Below are 16,289 nucleotides of genomic sequence, written 5' to 3' on the forward strand. Positions count from 1 at the left end.
TTGAAAGTGAGTTTTGTTTTATGTGTTATCCTTCTTACAATCCACAACTAATTTGAACATGAATTGCCAATTTCAAATCCGGGCCGCCCAATAGTTTTTGGATCACAAACCGAAAATAATTCTTCATTGATGCACATTGTTTTGTTTTGAAACCCCACATGAAAAATCAACCACTTTAAAAGATGGATGTAAATGTTATAAAGAAGTTGTAAATATTAAACAAAAACTTTATTAATTGTATTTATTCAATTATTCTATGAAACGAAACCATGGTTACGTGTCTTGAATGACATATATAAGGGCACAGCAAAGAGGTAATGTTGAATTTTATTCAAACAAAATTAATGGCATCCATACACTTTTTTCAATGTACTTACATGTATTACTCAACAAGTACTTCTGTGCTGATAAGCCTGTTCGTATTGCACAGGCTGATTTAGGACGTCATTTTACACGCATATTTCTTCCTTTTTTCCAAGAGCGAGGCTCATTTTGTTTTTTAATTCCAGTTTAAGTTTTACTTTATTTTCCACTTAAATTATTCAAATTATTTTGAGCATACGCTTATTTTAAAGCTGTTAAAGACAAAAACAAATTATAAATTTCCATTATCATGAAGAGGAACTCGGATGTCAGATAAGCATCATTTAATAGCTCATACACACTAAAAATCAACGAATAATTCGTACAATATTTCGAACAATTAAGTTAAAATCTAAAATATCAATCTTTCATATAGCAATAAAAACACGAGCATTTCGTATCTCGTTAAATCTATGTTACCATACCACACCTAGCGTTGAAATGTCGGCTATTGCAATTAAGAACACTGATTTACTTTATTTTACGACATATTTTGCGAAATATTCGTTGATTTTGAGTATTTATGTTACATTAATACGTTAAAATACCAATAATATCGAAATTAACGTCTCTGATGTTTATCGAAACATAGACTTTCTATATGTTATTGCGCAATCGTTTATACAACTCATTAAAAATTATAAAGGAATTTAATTATTAACGTTTTTTAATATAATCATCTTTAACTTGACAAATAAGGAAAACTAGTATACACACATTTTACTACAATTAAAACTGTATCACCGTATTTGGTAGATATATATGACCAAGTTAAACATAATTGTAATGGCTTTTCTCGTCATCAGTCAAGTAAAGGAGAAGGATTTTATGCCGACAAATGTCAAAAGTATTTTAGTCATTTGATCAGAATTGAAATATACATAAAATCTTGTTAGTACGATACCAGTAGATCTGCAAACCATTATGCAAAATAAAACCCTTTTCATTAACTTCAATTCAAATCATATTCTTTAAATGATTATATGTTAAGTTGTATCTACATGTAGCTGGTCGGAAAGAGATTAGTTGATTGATGTTCAGACGAAACACTATGTATAAAAAAGGAAAATATGGATGTTTGCTTACATATGTTTATACATTTAAAATAGTTAATTTAAGTATGTTATCTGGTGACTAGTATGCAACAAGGTATCATTACTTTTTGGTTAAAATAATCTATAATAATAATATAGTATTTGGTTGCAGACAAAACAGGTATAAACTCTCAATATAAGTTGTAAGAGAACTGATAGCGAACCTTTCAGAACTGTCTGCTGAATAGAAGCAGCCTTTTTGGTTTACAGAATAGCACTTACTTAACTATTTGACTGATGATAAGAACGACCAGAAACTAATAATCTGCTATGTGTTTTACATTTGAAGCTATTAAAGAGACTTTTTTCCATAATGTATATAATTGTTCACCAACTATACACATTAAGGTATTTAAACTGGAATCAACACCTTGTAACGGTCAATCAAAGTATTGGTTGTTAATTTGTTTGAGAGCACACTAAACCTCACATTTATACCAGAATTAATCTCAAACCACACGCGCTTCAAAAACGATTCTAATCCAATGTACATATGCAGAAAGAAAAATGAAAATATGAGGGTCAAACGTGACACGCGCATCGAATATGACAAATTTGGTGTCCTTCGCAAAACACTTTTCAAATAAAAGCCAGGCTTTGTAAAGAAATTCACTGTTTCAACAGTTCCTCGGCTTAAAGATGTTTATATTTTCACGGAACCCTTCGTTCTTATTATTTCCAATCTGAAAGCGGAGGTTAAACGTCGTTAAAGAATACGATGTGTGTCTACGTCAATATTTGCTTTGTTGAAAGCGTGTCCTATAACTATTTAATTTGATTGCGTCATTCTTGCGATCGATTGGTTGTGAACATTAAAGGACCCTACTTGCTTATAAATGAACTTTCTCAACTGCAAGAAAAGGATTGATACATTTTTTTAGGAGCAACCACACTTAAAGTATACATGCATGCCTTATAATATAAAGCAATCGAGTATATAATAGAACCACTCATTTTCGAAATACAACAGAGGATACGTTATACAACAGTCCCTGTAATGCTCATTTCGTAAGCCGGGCAACTATGGAGCGGTATTCATGTCAAAATTGTAATGCGCAATGTTGTAAAGTGCCTAATGCTTAATGCTAAACAACAAACCGCAATACGTCTAACGCTTGACTGCAATGCGAATACGAAACTTAACTTAATATTAAAACTTGTTTCTTAATAGTATACTGTCCGTTTAGTTTTTTGGGCAATGTTGTAAACCGCTAATGCTTAATGCTGAACGATAAACCGCAATACGCTTGACTGCAATTCGAATACGAATATAAACTAATACTTGTCATGGCTAGCTGTAACTGAAATGGTATCGACCTACATTGTTCAACATTATTTCATAAAATTCCAAAAGGTCAAAAGACCCATGAGGACAACATATTTGCAAGCAATAAATCGCAAGACAGCGCACACAAAGTATATGATAATACACATATAGGTGGGGATAGTGCAAAAAGAGAAAACAAAAACGTTTCAATATGAGAGAGCATTATGACAAAGGGTAGATATAAACTTATAAGTAAAAAGTGGAGATCTTTTACAACAAACTTAGTAAACAGATAAGCATGTGCTAAAAGTGTACTCGTAGTAATGTGATTGAGCATTTTATTGATAGTTTGATTGTAATTTGTCGCCCTTCAAGTTTGTCAGTTGTAGCATGGAGTTACTTGCCTCGTGTTGACGAGCGGTTAAATGATGACATTAATTAAAGGTTTTAAATGATTCATTTCATAGACCACTCGATTTTATGATAAGCATGGTTGTTTGCCGTAAATCTCGTAAGCTAATCATGTTAAGGTAGACGTACCGAAGGATACATTCATGAACTCGTGCTTTCAAAGCGAACATGTAATTATAAAAAATACACGAGCAAATTAATTGACTTAGTAGCATGTGTATACTGGTGGTAGTGCTTTTTCACGCCGTTTATATGTCAATTAAAAAGTTTATGAGGTCACTCCGCGCATGAGGCTGCATTATGTGAGGATCCGGAGTGTGTCCCAGCACTGTTAATAAGCATAAGACTAATGAAAGGCGCGATAAATTTTGAATAATAGCTGCAGTTCCAGCTATTTATATACATTTTTTCATTTTGATGGGGTCGTGTGCTGTGGGTAAAGACTGGAGTACCTGGGGAAAACCACACCTGTTCTGACCACCAACCAAACTCGTATGCAGGAATCCATCTGGAGAAGCCAGTGTGACAACCACTGCGCTAGCCAGACATCCTGCTAGGCTTTTTTCAGCTGATTTTGTAGCCATTATTCGGTCATATTCCCAATGGCAAAACATCTTTTTTCCCAAATGTAGTAAAAATGTATATAATTCCATTTTATAACAATTAACCACAAAATTCAGTAATTTTGCTCATAATAATTTTTTATTTTAAATAAGCATGTGATCTGGTGACTTTCAATAATTTTTATGCTCTGCCAGTTGAATAGGCACTAAGAGTTACCTACGGAATACCGTTAGGGCCATCGTTGTTACACATTAAACTCCAGAGGGCGACAATGCGATAGTGCGATATAACGATGGCGACAATGCGATAGTACGATGGCGACAATGCGATAGTACGATTGCGACAATGGCATTGTCGCCCTTTGGATTTTAATGTGTAACCACAATGGCTCTAACGGTATTCCATAGTTACCCTCGTCCATCTGTGCACCTGTCCTCTAAATTTCTGATGAGCAGAAATCAGCAGGGCACCCGTGTCCTATGGAGACATTTCTAGCTATATAAATATTTTAACATACTTAAATTAAATAATAATTGGGATTATTCTCATTTTTGTAAATGACCAAGTTGAAATTTTTTTGTTGAAAATAGTAAATGTTACTGGCAATTTTTGAACATTGCCTGTTGTTTTCAACATTTTGTAAGAGAAACACATTTTGTTGATTTGTGGTTACTTTCATTTACACTAGCAGACATAAGGTAACGCGTTAATATAAAGCTTGCATTAATATGATAGGTAAAGAATCGATAGAAAACGCAAAATCCATAGGAAACAGTGATAAGTTATTTCCGCCATCCGAGTCGTCACTTTGAGAATCTGGTTTTTAAGCTCCTACATTCGAAGACTAGTGAAAGGGTTTTAAGAGTTGCCCATGCCCGCCTGTCCGTCAGAAGTTATGTCAAGATCCAATCAGGGAGGCATCGGTGTCGGTGCCCTATAGACACATTTCTAGTCTGAAAACAGTTTATTTGCCTTCCGTTGTCTTATTTTTTGCTGTATGCATATAAATATCTTTTTGGCATGACAAGCATGTATTTTATGACCTGTTTAAAGTGGGTGTGCACAACATTTTGACCACCGAGTGTCTCTAGTTTAAAATGTCAACAATGGTGGTTAGAAAGTGGCTATGATGCTTGAAGTTTTTTCTGTTGCGAAGTAATTAAACCACGAGGATGTAGCCCGAGTGGTTTGATAACAAGCACCGGAACGACAAACCGTTGGTTATTACCGCAATAACCAACGCTTACACGTCGATTATTTCGATTGTAACACGATTTTATTAATAAGTTATCCGCGATTTAACTGTTATAAATGAGAATTATATTGACCTAACTTGCTCCACTTTTTCTTGAAAACGTGACGTCACCACAACAATAAAAATCAAATGACGTCGACTTTATTCATAAACAGTGCGCGGACTATCAGAGTGACGTCATACTTATTTGTAAAAATAAACAAATCAAAATAAAAGGAAAATATCCATAACAAAAATGCATTAAATGAACGAAGCATGACTTTTTAGTACTATTAAAGTTGAAGTGAACTGCAGAACGCGGAAATTTATTTCTTTTTCAAAATCTCGCGTAAGCATCCGTGCATTTTACTGAAATAATTCTTGGAATTTCCAGAACTATTTTCAAAACATTTGTCTCCGTCCTTGTTTTGTTGCAGAATAACCAACGATACTTTTCCTTGTTTGTATATAGAAAACAAGTCACGTGCCGTGGTAGATTATTAGATAAATGAAAAGTGATCTTTGGGTAGTTCTTTTTAAACTGAATTTGATTGTTTTGATATAAGAATATTTGGTAAAACGATATCTTGATTCCTTTCTTAAATCTGAGTTCATATTTTAGACTTAAAACATTCGTGAATATGGGCTCGGATCGACATTTGTCGAATCCTTTGTGACTCACGGTGGTTGATTTCTCTGCCTACGAAAACGTGTTCGTGATGAGTCATTGTTTCATGTAGGCGTTTGTTTTTTTTTCGCTTTCAGTTTCGTAGATAAAGCCATAAAAGCGACTGTGATAGGGCACCTGGGCCCGTATTCACCAAACAATTCTTAGACTTAAGTCTAAGAAAAAAGAAAATTCTTTAAATTAGAATATTCAAGAATTTCTTTAATTGTGAGTCAAACTCTGCTGTAAACATCTCTTTCTATATTGTTCTTCACATAAAAATTTTGTTAATGACATAATCACCAGTGGAGTCCTGTATATATTCAAACACTGAACAAATATTTCTTGGTTCTAAGTCTATTCTTTATTCTTAAGTCTAAGAATCGGTTGGTGAATACGGGCCCTGTTTGGGGAATCTATGTATTCGAATAATTTCATTTCTATTAAGCATTGATCTATATACGAACATTAACACCCGCAACCCTTTTTTAAGAAACTGTGTGAAACATTAAAATGCTTTCTGAATGTAAATTCATCGTTTGATTACGTCATTAAGTAGAGCTGACATCAAGTTTAGTTTCGTTATCGAATTCAGTTTTGCGTATTGCGGTTTAGCGTATTGCGGTTTACAGTTAAGCATTAGGCGATTAGCGGTTGCAATATTTCAAATTGCCGATCTAAAATAGACAATATCATAACAAAACACTTGAAAAGCGGAATGTAAATTACCGAAAGAAAAGTACATTTACACACATTTCAACCGTGTTTGAATAACATTGTTCATAAAAGATAATAAACAAGCATAACACGTTTGTAATAATGCGCATTACAATTTTGACATGAATACCGCTCCATATATGTGCGCATTCAAATCTTATAAAACGCTGTGCTTTATTTGCAAACCGTTGTGTTTTCCATTTAATGACATTATTTATGACCTTTTTTGCATTATCCAAAGAGGAACGCGCTAGCGCAATTGTCTTACTTGATTGAAATATGGTTTATTTTATGGTTTATTCAATATATACAATAGACATACAGTTCATGAGTATACATGTTTAAAACATAGTAACATATATAAATGCATGACATATGATCAGTATTAAATTTCATAAGTTGTAACATAAAGTATCAAAACATGAAAAGGTCTAGGACAAGAATTTTTTTTCTATTACAACATTTAGAATCTATGTAACAATAAATGATATAACTATAACGTCAAAAACAACAAAGACGAATCTACAAGAGAGCAATAAGTCAAGTTTGAGTAATGAATTAAATAAACAATTAATCATAATAATATTTATATAGGTTTCTATGACTAAATGCTGTATGTACATACATAGCTAAGTTTCTGTTGGTACTTGTATTATTCGATTGCAATAATTCAATAAATTGAATCATGTTTGGTCTTTTCCAGTTATATTTATTCATATACAATTTCCTAATATCATCATATAAGGAACATTCTAATAAAAATGATATTTATCCTAAAGAATATTTTCAATGTTGACATTTTCTATGTTGAAAAGGTATGGCTTCAGGTTTTTACCATCTGCCTGATTCGATTTCTTGTCTATGGGGTGAAACCCTTAATCTACAAAGAGCAGATCTAAACTTATTTATACTAACATTTTTTTAAGTAAGGTTGCAATTCAAATTTACAAAACTATTTGTAACTTATTACTCTTGAAGAATCATTTAGTTCTAACATACAATGTTGCATAAATGTATAATTTAATCTAGACTTTACCAAGGATAAAAACACTTTTCATCACCTACACCTTGATTTAGCCATGCATATTGAAAGCCCAAGGTCTGCAATAGATAACACACAGGTTTTGTCCAAGAATGGTTATTTGGTTTATTTTTTAAATTCTTACATATGTGCCTATAAATACACTTTACATACTTATGATCTAACTGAATAATTTTCAACCAATACCGTATTACATTAATGGCTCTTTTAGTTATGGATGTTCTTCCAAGTTCCTCAATGTACAAAATTATTCTGTGTTAGAATTTTCACGCCAAGTATGTTTTTGCAAAAATACAAATGAACTCTTTCAATTGCCATTGACTCATTTAAGCCCTATATTTCTGACCCATAATTTAAAATTGATAAAACAAGCTGATCAAACAACTCTAATTTGGTATGTATTGAAATTGTTGGATAATTTATTAAATATGAGTTTAGCTTAAAAAAAACTTTTGAGGCTTGACCTGCAAGTGTTTCAAAGGTATTTGCAAAAGATCCTCCTGTAGTCAATACAGTTCCTAAGTATGTTAATGCTTTAACAATTTCTAATGCTTGGTCTTTGTACAAAAATTTAATATTTAAGTTGCTCCCCTTTTTAAAAAACCATAACTTTTGTTTTATTTGTGTTAACATATAATTTCCACCTATCACAATATTCCTCTAACAAAGACAAACCTTTTATTAGTTCTTCCTCAGTTTCTGCCATAATAACAATGTTATCTGCATAAAACAACAAAAAATAATTTTAGCATACCAATATATATTCCTCTAAAACCATTTAACATATAATGCTCTTCTAAATCGATCAAGTAAATAGAAAATAGGAATGGTGATAATGATTCACCTTGTCTCACTCCTAAAAAACTGGAAAAATCTTCATTACTTATTGTATTAATATTTTTATTCTTGATTTCACATTTGTATACATATATTTTATGATATCAAGCCTTTTTCCTCTAACGCCTAGCTTTAACAGTTTATACCAGATGATATCCCTCACCAAATAATCGAAATCTTTAGTGTAATCAACAAATACAGCATACAATCTTTTTTTGTTCACTTAATAAATAATAAATGTAACATAAAAATGTTATCAACAGTTCCCATATTTTGCCTGAATCCTGCTTGTGCCTCTATGTAGACATGATAGTGTTCAGCCCAATTGTTAAGCCTATTTATAATTTTATCCCTCTGTAACTATTCACATTCTGTTTATCACCCGTTTTATGTAACGAAACACTTAAACCCTCACACCAAATTTCAGGAAAATGTCCATATTCAAAGAATTTATTAAACAAATTACAAACACCTTTTAAGAAACTATTACTAATTCCAAATTTTAAAAACTCATTTAGCAGATATCAGGGCCACCTGATTTACCATTATTTATTTGCTTACAAGCACTAATTATGTTTTGATCAGTAAATGCTACACTTAACTCACTTAACATTATATTTAATTCTCCATTTAAGAACCGGTCCTGATAAAACAAAACATCATCGGCTTGATAAAATCTAGAGTTAGGATCATTAATTGATTTAAAATATTTTTAAAACTCCCTACCTCTTATATCAAACTTATTGTCTTTGCATGTATTATTCTTTAACATTTTCCAGTAAAGTTTTGCATTTGTAAGTCTTGCATTTTCTGATTTCATTAAAAATTGAGACAGTATTTCGTGTTTTTCCCTAACAAGCAAATGATTTATTTTGCTTTATGATTATTCTTTTCATTTAAGTATCTTCCAAGACGCGTGTCCGTACTTTTTCAGTGAAGTAAAAAGTTAAGAGCTGTATACATGTATTCTCTTTTTATTCCGATATGTCATCGTGATATATTCAGAGGAGTTGCTTGGAAAACGCGTTGGCGGATAATTAACGGCTGTTCTAAGCAACATATTAGAAAACCTGTGGATTATAGAATAAAGTGTGAATGTTCAGGTATGTAGCAGACATTTTTCAATCGATTACAAAAGTGAGCGTGAAATTAAAAAAAGCAATGCACTGAAAACATAAAGATAACAAAAAGTGTCAATTAAATGTGCGCAATTTCAAAATAAGCCCTTGTGTAAACAAATCAACTTCAGATGATATTATGTCGAATGATGTTATTTCCAATACGCGTTAAGCTTTGATCTGCGGTTTACGAATCCGGCAATTTCTATTGAGTTCACATCGAATCTCACTTGTTACATTATATGCAGAATTAAGAACATCATTGAGCTAAGCCACTGAGTTTCAATGTGTCATCAGTATGTTGACATTAAAAACAAATTTTTGCTTTTCAGTATTTTTTTCAGAAATCTTGTTCTAAACATTTTTCTTATTCAAATTATAATACTCTTATCATGCCTAAAGCCCGAGTATAATGCCATGCTGTAACATCACCGCATTCCTGCTTTATTAACAATTCTTAACCAGCTAATAATACCTTCGTTAGTAACATTTCTATGAAAGTAATAGGTTTCCAGTATTACACAACTCAATGTGGAAAGTTCTTTTTTATAATAGGACAATTATGTCACACGCATATGTTTATTTATCCAATCGAATAGCAACATGCCATGAATTCCAAATGTTTGACAGCGTCGCATTTCTGAAGTATATTCACGTTTTTCTGATTGCTAAGTGAGCGCTGAAATAGCAAAACCAATGTTGCTTTTAGACGGAAAACATGTAGAACGAATTTCAAATTCACACTTATGTCTTCATGAGTTATCCTGATAAAGAATGCCATTGCCTTAACTGTACGTATGCGCTCATTAGCAAAGTGAACTCGTTTGAGCATAATAAAAAACAAACAAATGTAAAATGTTTAATGACATAAATATTTTACGTTCTGAAATGTACGTATACTTACGTATTTATAACGCCCATAAACACAAAACATGCTCACCTGTCTATTAGCCAATTATTTATGATTATATTATAATAAAACACAATGGCTTAAAGAAAACATAAACATATACTAAAAAAATTAACATCCAATACTTGTATAACATTTCATCTTCACAACATAGGCACACAATATGTATCTCATATCATTATACATTTTATTCACAACGCTGGATATGTCACGATTTCTGAGAATATCAAATTAGTTGACTCGTGGACTGAAGAAACGGTTTGGTAGTGTGTGTTTTTATATACTATTTGTTTTTATGTGTAACAAATTTTAGTCTTTTAACATCAATAACATGGTACATACAAGAACCCTAGCTAATTGGTAGATGTACGAATATTTTTAGGAGCATGTTAACCACAATAATTGTACCAATTATTTTTTTATACAATAGTGCCATTAAAAAAAATAATCTGGTTTGAGAATTAAGCTTAATGACAAATATTATTATGATATTTTCATTAACAAATCAATCCGGATATAAAATAACAATAAAAGCGTACACACGTATAGGAAATAACCTAACAAAAGTGTGTATTTTTTAAACAAAGTGTCACGATTATCAAGTTTATGTATGTTACTTATTCCTCCTGCATTGTCCGAGTAAGATGCGATAATGGTCTACCCATTATAAGAGTCACGTACAGTGTCCGACATGAATACGATGGTCACAGAAATTGTTTCTGTGGAACATGAAGCTCATAAAAATCTAAAATATGTATCCTGAATGGTATAATACTGTTCCGTATACACTTAACATTCGTATGCTTGATAAAACGTAATAAAATTGTGTGCGTGATACACGAATATTATAACAATTATAAATTGCTAACTGCTACATACATTTCACTAGACGGATGTGCTTTGTTTGGAAAATACCGTTTACGTTTCGTTTCTTTTGCATACAAAAATACTTTTGAATTCGTATAATTATAACTCGAAGTGGATATAAGTAATATAAATTTTCTTAAAGCTGAAACTAACGCTTAGCCTCTGACATTCAATTTCGTTCTCGTGAAAAAGTGTCATATTTCCCATCTGTTTTGCCCAAATGAGAAAAATTATAGGCAAATTAAAAATGAGCAAAATTTATGTACAAGCTATAAAAGGAACGTAACCACGCTCAATTGAAATCTCTTATGCCCTTTTTCTTAAAAAGTAGCCTTTTAAGTAACAAACGGGTTTTATTGTAAGGGTTAATTTGCAATGTTAATGAATTAACCTGGCGTAATTAGTATCAAATTGAAAAAAAAACATTCTCTTGTTATAATAAAGAACATAATGTTGAAAATATATGAGCGTGTCTCCTGAAAAAAAGTGTATTATATTCATATAACCCTCGATACATGCGATATAGGTACATGCACATAAAAACCATGTAAATAACCAAGCAATTGAACGGTCTATAACATTTATTAACAATCACTGTCGATCGCTGACACATGTATTATTTATAAGCTCATTTGAAGCAAATGCATGGCTTTCACTCTGAACCACATTCTAAGAACAACATGCGGACTAAATATTTGCGATTGAATGAAAGTGCATGCCATTAAAGGGTGTCGTTTTCAAAAAGGAGACCAGATTATATTCCTTATTATTGTAGTATTTGATTTCAAGCGTCAAATCGAACTGCATACACATATCACAAAAACATGTGAATGTTGTATCCCATGGTAATACTTCACTTGCAGCGGGGATGTTTCTTTCAAGAATGATTACTCGTTAACTTTTGCCTTTACTGTCTGGAAAGACCAACTCATTACTATAACGTTTATAAACCGCATTAATGAATCACGAGGTAGGAAATTGAATTTGTTAGCGTTCTAGAAACAACTCGCATTGGTCTTTATTCATTAAATATAAACACAATTTAGGCATTATTCAATGCATATTGTAAAATAACGTTAATATTGTTATTAAGAATAAACATTATTGTATACAACAACCATAATTCACAGACACGCAATTTTCATATTTACTCTCAATTGTGCACATAGTTCCAAGATTTTTTTTGAAAACACAATATATATGGCGTTTTTCTGTAAAGATATTTTTGGGACATCAGTTTATCTCTTGAAACCAATTTTTTCTATAACTATCAAAATGTTATATATTGGTTTGCGTTCCAGTTTACCTTTATTGATAATTAGAACACAACTTAAGCTGAGTTTACTTGTGTTAATGGGAAACCATTTTCTTTGAAACTTGAAACTTGCTTATTTGATGAAACGCCTATTTATTTAATTATATTCAATGGCGTTGTACAAAACATATATATGTACATAAAGTTGATAAACAATAAGAGTGATTGATACTATTATGCAGCATAAATTTAAGGATTAATAATCTAAAAATGTGTGATATAAATGAAAATGCTGTAAGAAACTTAAGCAATAAAACAATACCGGCTACAATATTAAAACACAGTTAAAGTAAAATAGTATGTAATAAATTGATATAACTAGGATTAAGACAATAATTCTAATGATATTATGAGCAAATTTTTTGCAACATAAAGACACTGTTTTTTATTAACTGAAAGGATACGTGAAAGTATATTTCTGCACTCTAGCTGTCGGATTCCACAGGTACCGGTCATCTGTCACCCTTACGGACACTTCTTTTGGGTTTTAACCTTATTTGAACTATTGTGACTACAAGTCACAAATAGACTGACCAAGTGTGAGTACAAGACACAACTTGAAGGTTAAAATTACAGTGTGACTATAAGACACACTTAGATGGGCTAAGTGTGACTTAAATACAGCTGAATGATGTCATTCAATCATTGAGCAAAGAAGCCCTAATGAATTTTGGTTACCGGTCACTTGTACAATAAATATCCTTGTCGAGCAAAGAAGCCCGCATAATTCTTTAATTTCTTGGTCCTCCGAGTCCTGGTTGTTGGACAAATAAGCCCGCACAACTGAGTCTCGATTATTTTTAAAATCACAGGTATTCAAAATAGGTTGTAAAAGTCTCGGAAGAGAAATGTTTTCAACTTCCTTTTGAAAATGTCTATTGAGACAGAAGTCCGGATGCTTGATGGTAGGTCATCCCACAGTTTTTGACCAACAACTCCGAAACTCCTGTCCATGAATGTTTTTCTCTTTGTGCGTTTCACATCATAACATCCGTCATACGAGACGGTAGATCGTTGGTTACGTGCTGGTACTTTTTCTGTTAAAATTTCTGTAAGGTATTTTGGCGCGTGACCAACAGATTTTACATGAAGGTCAGTAAGTTGAATGTTATACTGGCCTTTACTTGTAGCCAGAGTAGTTCATACAAAGCATCTTTTGAACTGTCATATTTCTGTCGGCCGAGTACCAATTTGGCACACATGTTTTGGATACGTTGCATTTTGTTTATTTCGAATTGAGCTGTTCCATACAAGATGAGATTACAATAATCGAGATGGGATATTACCAAAGACAAAACGAGTATTTCTGTTGCTTGTGGTCGTCTGCAAAACCGTAGACTGTGATGGATGGAGGAACGACATCAAACAGTGTTCCAGCGTACGTCAGGTAGAGCCATGGACCAAGACAACTACCCTGGGGGACACTACACTCCAAAGAACGTGCCGACGATAAAGCTGAATTAACACTTATACGACAGCTTCTTTGACGACGGTAAGAGTCTATCCAGTTTAGTGCCGTACCACATGCACCGTATTGTTTTTGCAACACGTCTAGTAGAATGTCAAGATCGATTGTATCAAAGGCAGCACTCAGATCAATGGCGATAAGTGCTGTAACCTATTGTTCCTCCATACCTTCGAGCATATCATTGACTAGTCTAAGTAAAGCAGACTCACAAGAATGGAATTGTTTGAAGGCTGACTGATTTTTTGGAAGGAGATTGTTTTTATTTACATGTATGTTGAGTCTAAACAGAGCAGCCTTTTCAATCACTTTCGATAGAAATGATAAGTTGCTCACTGGTCTATAGTTGGCATAACTCAGGTCTAGTCCAATTTTCTTAAGAAGTGGTCTAACTATTGCCTGTTTGAATTTTGAAGGAAAAACTCCTTGACTCAGAGAGAGATCACCGGGTAACCAATTTTGTCACGAACAGTAATAACTCGTTTAAAAATGGTTTAAGTACACTTGTTGGCAATGCATCTAGTTCGCATGATTTTGTTTGAAGATAGTTGATAATCTTTTTCACTTCATCTTGGGTGAGCTCCTCGAACATACCTTTTCTACGCTAGTACTTATTCTGTGATGTCTTTATTACTTTTTATAACATTTAATGTTATAAAACATGCAAAGTCGATGATATTATAATATATATATGGCAACTGCTGCAATTTCCGTTTGACGGTAACTCATATTTTTCTTTGTTATTCTTTATATACTGACGACGTGACCTCATAATTGATTTAATAAACATAAACGGCTACGGAGTAACACTTAAAGTTGCGAAGATAACAAGAACGTCAAGAGCATAAAAATACCACTGTTATTAACTTAATCAACATATCTAAAATATTTTAAAACATCTACACTCGATGGTTTTAAATATCATTCTGTCGGTGTAGCTTGAACACCTGAAAACAACTTGACCGGAACGACTTAACACACACGAACAAATTGAACATTGTTTTCCAACACTGTATCAACTACAACACACGAAACTGAAAGATGTACACTTTCTATAACAAAATTACATACGTTACAACTAATAAAAATATCATATGAACATATATCAGATAGTATATTATTGTGGAAATCCTACTAAATAGTTTGTTAAATAAAATAAAGATACGTTACTCAAAAACATGTATTTTTTGTAAGACAGGCAGACACGCTTGTTCATTTATTTTGTAGTTTTATTATAATCCATTGGTATTACATGGTCTAAAGACTATTATTAACAATGATACTAATTTTATTTTTAAATATTTTTTATTATGATCAATTGTGAAAATCTGAAAATTAAAACATTTCGTTTGTATTGAAATACAACTGTATAGTTAGCTTAACAAAGATAAAATGGTAACACCAGCAATTCATTGTCTGCGTAACAGTTGTAAACTAGCCTCAACAGGAATGAAAAAAAAGACAAATACCCATCATTTATAAAATTGTATGGGTATAGGTTAGTCTTGTTCTGATAATGTTTCACCTTCTTAACCCATTTTTTCCTAGCGTCTAGAAAAAAAGGCATTGGCATTGATGCGACGTCTCATCAGGGTCTGCGCTGTTTGCTTAAAGGAATTTATGTAAGAAATATTATAAATATAGAAATAAATATACTATACATCCCTAATTTTGGAAATAAATTGATCTAATTTAGAAGGATGAGAGAGTCCACTAGGCATAAATGGGTTAATCGTTTTCATGTCTTTGATCATAATTTTGCTGATAATGTTTTAAGTTATGAATGAAAAACCTCTCAACAACTTGTAATCAACTTATAAATCATCTAAATTACTTTTTATCTTCAAATTAAACGTTTGAGTTGTGTCCTCAACGCAAACTGGTTATCTCAATAATTGATGGTTAACGAATGTATTTAAAACTAGCCTTTGCAGTTAGTAAACAAACACGTTTTACCCACCATTTATAAAAGTACGTGTGTGTTTTTAAAAGTGTGTTTTTGTGCAGTTAGTCAACAGATACGTTTTACCCACCATTTATAAAAAATACGTGTGTGATTTTAAAAGTATGTTTTGTGCAGTTAGTCAACAAATACGTTTTACCCGCCATTTATAAAGGTACGTGAGAATTTAAAAGTATGTTTTTGTGATATTGATCTTCCTCGCTAAACGTACGTTGAAGCTTTAAGCATTTTTGTTTATGATTATATTCGGTTTTAGTTCTAAGCTAACAATAATCTAAAACACACTATCGTTATCGGACAATGCTTTGTTTATGTTTAAAACTTTGAATGTCTGTGTGTTATGGCCAGTACGAAGATAAATTATTCTTAATAACCTGTCAGTTCCTAACAGTATCTGACTTAAAACATTTTCTTCTGATGTAAAAATATATACTATGTCTGCGCAACCGTATAAG

The sequence above is a fragment of the Dreissena polymorpha genome, chromosome 4, assembly GCF_020536995.1.
Source record: "Dreissena polymorpha isolate Duluth1 chromosome 4, UMN_Dpol_1.0, whole genome shotgun sequence".
Classification (NCBI taxonomy): Eukaryota; Metazoa; Mollusca; class Bivalvia; order Myida; family Dreissenidae; genus Dreissena; species Dreissena polymorpha.